This window comes from Barbus barbus (assembly GCF_936440315.1).
Source record: "Barbus barbus genome assembly, chromosome: 22".
NCBI lineage: Eukaryota > Metazoa > Chordata > Actinopteri > Cypriniformes > Cyprinidae > Barbus > Barbus barbus.
The window spans coordinates 12,847,581-12,856,602 of record NC_136750.1 but is presented as its reverse complement, the minus strand read 5'-3'; the positions used below and the strand labels follow the sequence as shown (position 1 = coordinate 12,856,602).

Here is a 9,022-nt window from a genome sequence, read left to right as displayed (position 1 = left end):
TAAGGATAGTTCATAATTAGTTAACTCCCTTAATAATCATTAGTATGTGTTGAATTAAGTATTAATTTAGGCATTAGTACATGATTATTCATGTACCCTTACTGTAAAGTGTGACCAATATAATAATAACAAAATCCAATGGAAAAATCCTGGTCTACAAAAATACACTGTCATTGCAGAACTCTGTTACACGTGAAACAGAAACATGTGAAACAGAAACACGTGAAACAGAAACACGTGAAAAATACACATATAGCACAAACATATGAAATAGTTATATCTGTGGTTTAATAACTGGTACATTAACATTACAGAATGTCTGCCATTTAATATTAAGCAGTTGGCAATTGGATGCATATCAGAGAGTTTTTGATGGTACTTTACCCATTAAATGTTTTTTAGTATTCTGCTCTGGCCTAAAGACAATAATGAAACACTTAGGAGCAAAAATGCAGAGAATCAGACCAAAGCTTGAAGCTAAAATAGCAAAGACCTCCACAGCTACAGTAAATTTTCCCGGAGAACTAACATAAGCTGGAATAAAGGTGATCCATACAGCACAGAATATGAGCATACTGAATGTGATAAATTTAGCCTCATTGAAGTTATCAGGCAGCTTTCGAGCAAGAAAAGCTAAAACAAAGCAAAGGAAAGCTAGCAAGCCAATATAACCCTGTACAGCCCAGAAACCTATAGCTGATCCTAAACTGCATTCTAGAATGATCTTTTCTTTGTAGTGTTGCATATTGTTATACGGAAAAGGGGGAGACATTTTTAACCAAAGCACACATATAAGGACCTGTACAAGAGTGAAGCCCAAAATACTGAGTCTCTGTTGAGGAGGACCAAACCATTTCATAACATTACTTCCTGGAACTGTAGCTTTGAAGGCAATTAACACCACTATAGTCTTCCCTAGAACACAGGAGATACAGAGGACAAAAGTGATCCCAAATGCTGTGTGACGCAACATACAGGACCACTCAGTGGGTCGACCAATGAAAGTTAGTGAACAGAGAAAACACAGAGACAATGAGAAGAGAAGCAGGAAGCTTAGTTGTTGGCTTTTACAATCAGAGAGGTCCTGTTTTTGTAGAACACTAAAGTTATGCTTAAGGTCACTAAAGAGTCAGCAACAGAGAAAGCAGCCAGTATAATCCCAAGGATCTCATCCCAGGAGAGAAACTCCACTGGTTTAGGAAGACACTTGTCCTTCTCTTTATTGGGCCAATACTCAGGTTTGCATTTGTGACAATCTAAAGAATCTGAAAGATCAAGAGATCAGTGCATAACAGCCATTCATGAACCACAAGAACAAAATGGAGACATACAGATTATCAGACTAATATATATATATTTTTTAGAATGACCAACTATAAAGAATGGTCAATTATATCATGCTTATTTGCCTTTACATATATATATGTGTGTGTGTGTGTGTGTGTATATTTATTTATATATATATATATTGTGGCGGGAGGAGCAAACGACAGACACAGTGGGTGTGGCGTCAAGCCTCGGAGAGGTTTTTATTAAACAATAAGGGATAAAATAAAGTGTCCAAAGGGGGAAAGTGTCCAAATAAACGGGGAATCTGGTGTCCTCGTTGTGCCGCGGGGCTAGTGAAGGAGGGTAGTGTTCGTCAGGGAAGGGTCCAGGGAAGGGGCGGAGTCCGGTGGCCGCACGCGCTCCACTCTCGGGGCCGGGAGCGAGTGGCGGCGGCGTCTCTTGCGCGGCTTCGTCCACCTCCTGGGTTCCCGCCGCTTCTGGGGGATTCGGCGGCCCGGCATCCTGGCCCGTCAGCCGCCTAACGGGTGCGGCAGTCCTCCTCGACGCTCCCTTCCTGGACCCACGAGGACATCAGCGTGCATGCACGGGGAAGAGACCAGTCTCCCGAGGAGAGGCGCGCTCGGCGTTTAAACGGCGGCGGTGATGAGGCTTTATTCACATCAGGTGCGCCTCATCACACGCCGCCAGCCCTGCGTGTTCAGCGCCCCTCCTCTTTCACACACCCACTCCCGTCGGGAGCCTGGTGAAGGGCGGCGAATACGGGACTGGGTGGTGATGATGGACAGGGGGGAGGCAGCCGACTCGTCACAATATATATATATAATATATATATTTTTTTTATATAATGTTACAGTTATTACAATATTTTAACAAAACTGCTTCACTGCTTGGTATTTGAAAGTGATGCATGAGCAATTACATAAGCAATCCAATAAAAGTTCTTGTTTGTTTTTCACATTTCACAATGGACTGTTTTGTTAATTATTATAAACAGTACTTTAAAACTATATACAGGAAATTAAGAAATTAAACAAGAAAAACAGTTACCAAGCTGAAACCGTCTGTTGCAATTGTGGTTGCATTGTTTCAAATTGTTATGCCTCTGGCTCACACATATAGCTCTACCACAGCGCTTACCATCTCGAGTATCAAAACACACAACATACAATAAAAGAGAGGGGGGCATGGATACGGTGCGATAAAGTTAGCCAATCACAGCAATGGGTTTTTAATTTATGGTGTAAAATTATTTCTAAGAACTTTGAACATTTGTTCAGAAGATTTTTTAAAGATTCTTTTCTTTCATTTAGACACTGATTTATCAGTTGACCATAAATATTTATAATTTATTTAGAAGAATTTCTAAAATACCTGTCTCATTGCTGATCTCTCCTTCTGCAGTTAATGCAGTCATAACAGCAGACAGGTCTTCCTTTTTTCACAGCCTTCCTCGTACCTGGAGGACAGCTCTCACTGCACACAGACACAGGCACCTGCAAGTGACAGATAGACACAGCATCAGAGCCAGAAATGAAGTATTTGGGTACAAATGTTATAAAACTGACAAAATGGCCCAGATATTTAAAAGAAAAGGACAAAATTCATCATAATGAATTTCTCTGCTTTTATTTCTTATCTTTTGGTATGCTTCGTAATGTTCTATAAGTAGTCTTAGTCATTGTCATGTAGAGTTGGTTTTAAGGATTTTTTAATCAATTTATTTAATCTAAGTACATGACAAAATTAATGTGTGTCTATATGGTTATAAGTAATAAATAAATAAAAAACTGAAGAAGGGGAAGGATACCTTTTGACTGCTATCATACCAAATGACATCTCTGCTCAGACTGAATTCTTGGCCTTTAGGCTTGGATGCATCATATTGACCCACTGTCACAAAATCAACTGAACCGTCTTCTTGAAGTTGCCAATTCACAAGTTCATATGTGGCCACAGGGTCTCCATTGGTGTCAAATGAAACGGAATAATTATTTTTAGTAAAATTCACTTGCTTGAGCTGATCTAAAACCTACATGATGGATGTAAAAAAATAAAAGAAATAAAACTGGTGTGGTTGAATATATTTTATATAGGCTAAATGTACACATAATGTATTGTATTAACAATTTGATATTGTTTTGGAAACGTTTTTCAAAAGTAAGCAAACTTACCCGTTGGGGTTCAACTTTGATGTTTTTGTCGCATTGATTTTCGTTACAGACAATGCCATGGAGGGCATGAGCTATAGCGTATGTGGCTTTGTACACCATATTTGTGACGCGCAACTGGGACGTGTCTGTGTACGGGTTCTGTAGTGCGCGCAGGTCCTCTGTGCCATCACATGCTGGCATACCATTAGACGAACCTGTCTGCCGTTTTAGACTACAGCTGAATGAACTTTCCCAGAATTCTGTCAGCAGGGGAAATTTTTGCACTTGTTCTGGAGACAGGCCTCAGAATACTCCACACAGATTCCCTCCTCCTCAGCAGCTTTCAGGAATGATGCCATGCCATTGTTCCCGTAGTCTGGATCACTGCGCACAGCTCCGATCCACGTCCATCCGAAGTGCTTGACCATCCGTGCCAGTGCTGCCGCTTGATGGTGATCGCTGGGGATGGTCCTGAAAAAAGTAGGATGCTGCCGCTTGTCACTGAGACGCGCGCATGTTGCGTAATGACTCACCTTTAAAGCACAATAAAGCATGGAATGACATTAATAAACATATTGACTAGTCGATTCACAAAACAAATCTTCTCCAGTTTATGAACTGTAATGGTCAAAATTTTAAAACATTGCAAGCATTTTTTATTTTTATTTTATTTAATTTTTTTCCCCTGTAAATAAGACTAGGAAATCATATTGAGCAAGCACCTGTGGAATTCCAAAAGGACCGAAAAGTCTTGAAATGCTTATAGCCGGCGTAGAAGTAGAATCACCAACAAGCGCGGGAACTGCAGCAGATTTTGCACAGGAATCAGTGTCGTTAAATACCAGATCTAGTCCGTTGGCAAGCTGCAAAGCTACTTTAATCGCCATTGGCACAGAAGCACACGAGTCATATATGTGGTACCCTAGAGTGATGCCCGGTAAGAGATCGGAACTGTTGTTTATCTCTTGGACAGTGAACTGCAAGGCTCGAGCAAGGCGCAGCTCTCGGAAGTCCATGCTGTTGAAATACACACATAATAGCTTCCTATGAAAAAAATAAAGTTTTTCTCGTCGGCTTCTAATTAAGTCATTTTTTCTTATAATTAAAAAGTTTTTCTATAATAAAAGAAATTATGAACAATTTCAGCACAGCCAATTTAACCCATTTTGCCCTGCTCTGTTAAGAATTATTTTCAATTTTGAATCAAACTCTAACCTGCCACTGCAAACTAGTGGTTGTGGCCGTCTAGTATAGGTGTGCTTCTCTGTCTTCACATAGTAATGAATGGTGAAAGCCCCTCCAGTCTCCATCCTCGAAAAGATCAGGGAGATGAGGGTCACCTTGGAGTATGCAGGTGCCTAAATTAAGACCACACAGCAGGGAAAAGCCTGGTAATACACAGTAGTGTCATTGTTAATAAAAGATGAACATTAATTTCTCCTGCTATGCAAGCAACCACTCAAAATGTGAGTTCATTATTACATCTTGTTTTATATATCCACCAACCACTTCTGTTATATGTTCTAAATCTTTACTGGATAACATAAGAGGGTGTGGTTAATATTTCACATCAGTCAATGAAAGGATGTGTCTCAAGTGTATCATAAAGTTTCAAAACAGCAAAATCATGACTTGTCTTCTCTTTAACTCTTCTTTTAGATTACCTGTCAACTTCAAGAGAAATTAGTCAAAATTAATGCATGTTTATTTTATATTTGCTTTTATTTGCCCTTTCTTCTTTTGTCTTGTCCTATTCAGAACCTGTTATGTTTTAGTGAGACAAAAATGTGATTGAAAAGCATTCTCTAAATTCAGCTATAAATTATAATAAAAGTAAAATCATTGTACTTGTTTAACTTGTCCGACTTTTATTCTATAAAAATGTAAATATGTAATATCTGATGCTTTTGTCTAATGCATCGTTTTTCCTATATATAATTTTATATACAAATACATTCAAATACAATTAAAAAATAAAACTATAAGTAGTTTTATTCAAATATGGTTAAAAATCATTTATATATTGTTTTATATTTTTATATTTTATTTTAAGATTTTTTTACATAAAAAAAAAACCTGGCTAACATCTCCAAAGTATAAAAAGGTATTAATGAATTATTACACAAAGTATTTTACATAAAAGTACATTACACAGGCATGTTCATGTTTAGTCGGAGCAAACTGAGTTTTTGGGCTCAAGAAGATGGGTTGGTTTTGAGCGGGTTTCGTCACTATGGTAATTTGTGCTACACGGTTACCCTGCTCCGGAGCAGGTTTTATTCTGGGTTAGAGATCACAAGCTGTGAGAAAAGTGACATACATCTGATGCAATGAAATCCCCGTATCTCTTGCTCCAAATTAAAGCAGTTTACAGTGAAAGAAGTTTAGAGACATAACGTCTCCAGGTTACGCATATAACCATGGTTCCCTATCAAAAGCTACTCTCGATGTTGCATTTCAATAACGCTGATGAGAACATTCTTTGTTCGACCGGTTGCAAAGCACACGTGTCAAACACACCAAGAATTGACATAAAGCTGGGGCCGAGCCTCCGAGTCCCGGACTCCTGCTCAGCCTGTTTACCCAACGGCTCCACCATGGCTCCTAGCTCCCTCCTCTCTGCCATGGCCCGTCAGTCCACCAGCTCCACTGGGCTCCCTCGTCCCTCTGGCTCCACCTTGGTCAGTCATTGGCCATCTGCCGCCTCGGGACTCCACTCATCCGGCTGCACCTTGTCCCTCTGTCCCTCCAGCTCCACCTTGGTCCTCTGTCGTGATGGGACAAACAGACAGTTCAGGGCAGATAGAGAGTTCATAAACAGCCTCCTTGGCCATATCCGGACAGACAAACAGAAGAAGACTGGGTCTCTCAGAATAAAAATCAATTAAGTCCTCCACTCTCAACGGTGGTACAGTGGGCGGGGCTTTCCTCCGCACCCTTGCATGCACCTGTGTAATCCTCCGTGGCGGGTTTTGTTGCCAGCTCACGCACCTGGTCAGACGCAGAATGAGGCTCTGGCTCAGTGGCGTTCCTCGGCTCTGTCGCTCCTCTTAGAAATGGCTCGTCGTTCGTGGCGGTCTCTGGATCTCTGTCAGTGGGCTCTGTCTGAAGCTCCTCGCAGTGGGGTGATGGTGGGCTGGGCTCTGGGTCTGGCTGAGAGACAACTGCGAGGAGTGGCTAGACGCTAATGTTACAGTCGACATCCACTTCGTCCGCTGTGAGTGTGGATCTATTCACCCACAGCGCAAAACTGATGTAATCTTTCAGGGTCCAGTGCGGATCTCCCCTGGGCAGGACGAAGTGGATGTTGTCATCCAGACCACACCAAAATCCCTCCATCAAACAGACGTCGCAGCAGCTGGCACGGTGGCAGGTGTTGAGAAAGTCCTCAACACAGTCCTCCAGATTACGGCCGTCTTGGAAAATGAAAACGGTCCTCCCTCTCCGCAATGTGATGCTTGTCCTTGGGGCTAGTGATGTTCGGTTCTTGAACGAATTGTTCTTTTGAGCCGGTTCTCAGGAAGTAACCGGTCGAGCCAGTTCACAAAATCAAACTGAATCGAACTTTAGCTCCGGGTTGACGACGCAGGATGCACAGCTGACGTAGCACGTCTGACTCAAAAAGAACCAAATGAGTCGGTTGATCCAACTGTCGGAGTTTGCAGAGGATTACCGAGCAAGGATTCTGATGAGTGAGTTGATGATACTGGGCAAGCCTGAGGCACTTGCTTATGATTACTGCTATAAATTAACATTTTATTAAAACCTGCAAAAATGATTCTGTCGCGAGATGTAATAAATACATACAAAAAAAAGAAAAGTCACTACAGTTTATTGTGCTTGCAGATTATTTTTAAATTGTTTAAGCGAAATCAATGAGTTTATAAGACTGGTTTATGCATGTAGTACATATCCGCATTTGTGCATCAGTGTCTGTAATGTGTGCTGTAGATGCGGAATGTTTAGGAATCTTATTGTATTGTAGGCTAGGCAATATTGGTGGTATCTGACATAAAGGATCCGTGAATGAAACTGTGACCACAAACACATTAACTTAAGTGAATGAAAGGCAATAATCAGCAATATATGCGTTCACGCAATAACTTTTTATTTGAATGTTTCAATAAGGGTTCACAAAATTGACTTTATTTGTTTTATTGATACGATACATATCTTTTTTTTTTTTTAAAAAGATATGACACTCAGGCTACGTCCACACGAAGACGGGTTTCTCCGTATCTGATCTTTTTTTTTGCCTCAAATACCGTAAACACGGAGTCATCTCAGGAAATATCTGCGTCCACACGGAATCACTGAAACCGACTGAAAACGATGTAGTACACATGCCAGACCAATATGTGGCGCTGTAATTCTGCCACAGAGATACACAAAAAACAGAGAAGAAGACTTGGACCATGTGCGTAAACCTTGCGCGCTGAATATAAACTAACACACAAAGCAGAAGATTTTGCTTTAATAAAACTAATGAGCTCAGTAGGTTCTGCAGCACGAACACAGGCACATAGTCTGACATTGTTGTTGTTGTTGTTGTCGCTGTTATGTGATGTAGCGGTGTCTGATTAGGGGCGAGACGTGGGCTGATGACGTCATCGTTTCATAAAATTTACGGATTCGCCGTCCACACGAAAACGTGAAACCGGCGTTTTCAAATTTATCCACCCTGGGACCCGGTTTCAAAAATGATCGGTTTCACTCTTCGAAAACGCCGGTTTCGTGTGGACGAAACGCCTATACGGTAAAAGATTTATGCGTATACAGAGAAACCCGTCTTTGTGTGGACGGGGCCTGAGTTGTTAGAAAAGAGAAGCATAGTGACATCATTGTTTTACGGCTTCAGGAACCGATGAATCGGCTTTTTGAACCGGTTCAATGAGCCGAACTGCCCGAAAAGAACTCATTCGCGGAAATGAATCGGACTTTGCATCACTACTTGGGGCAACGTTGATGGATGCAATATCCATAGTCTGTTTAATGGTACGATCTTCTACTAGGTTGTAAATCACGTGCATGATTAAGAAGATGATAGTTGAAAGAGTCTTTAATATATTCACAGAATGGCAGATCAGCAAACACAAACATACACTGACGAGATCGGACAAACCCTGGGGAGAAACACACGGTTAAAATAAGACTGGGGACTACATTTACATTTTACATTTAGCAGACGCTTTTATCCAAAGCGACTTACATTGCATTCAAGTTACAGTTTTTACATTTTTATCAGCTATTGCGTTCCCTGGGAATCGAACCCTTGATCTTGGCGTTGTGCCCAAAGTAAGCCCGCATGAGCCAATCGCGTGTCTCCCTGTGGCTTACTTTTGACCAATCGCGTGTCTCTCTGTGGCTTACTTTTGACCAATCGCGTGTCTCTCTGCGGCTTACTTTTGACCAATCGCGTGTCTCTCTGCGGCTTACTTTTGACCAATCGCATGTCTCTCTGTGGCTTACTTTTGACCAATCGCGTGTCTCTCTGCGGCTTATTTTTGACCAATCGCGTGTCTCTCTGCGGCTTACTTTTGACCAATCGCCGTCGACCGCTATTATTGTCATCTTTGAAACAG

At 41.3% G+C, this 9,022-nt stretch overlaps 1 pseudogene across 1 annotated transcript; it reads right to left on the bottom strand.

Annotated features, from left to right (window-relative positions):
• Positions 1–358: 358 nt before the first annotated feature.
• Positions 359–4,851, bottom strand: LOC306888645 (extracellular calcium-sensing receptor-like; annotated as a pseudogene). Its single transcript has 6 exons — positions 4,656–4,851; positions 4,163–4,457; positions 3,462–3,973; positions 3,098–3,319; positions 2,662–2,783; positions 359–1,265 (listed from the first exon to the last, which is right to left on the bottom strand). The product of its transcript is annotated as an extracellular calcium-sensing receptor-like (transcript).
• Between the last annotated feature and the right edge of the window lie 4,171 nt (positions 4,852–9,022).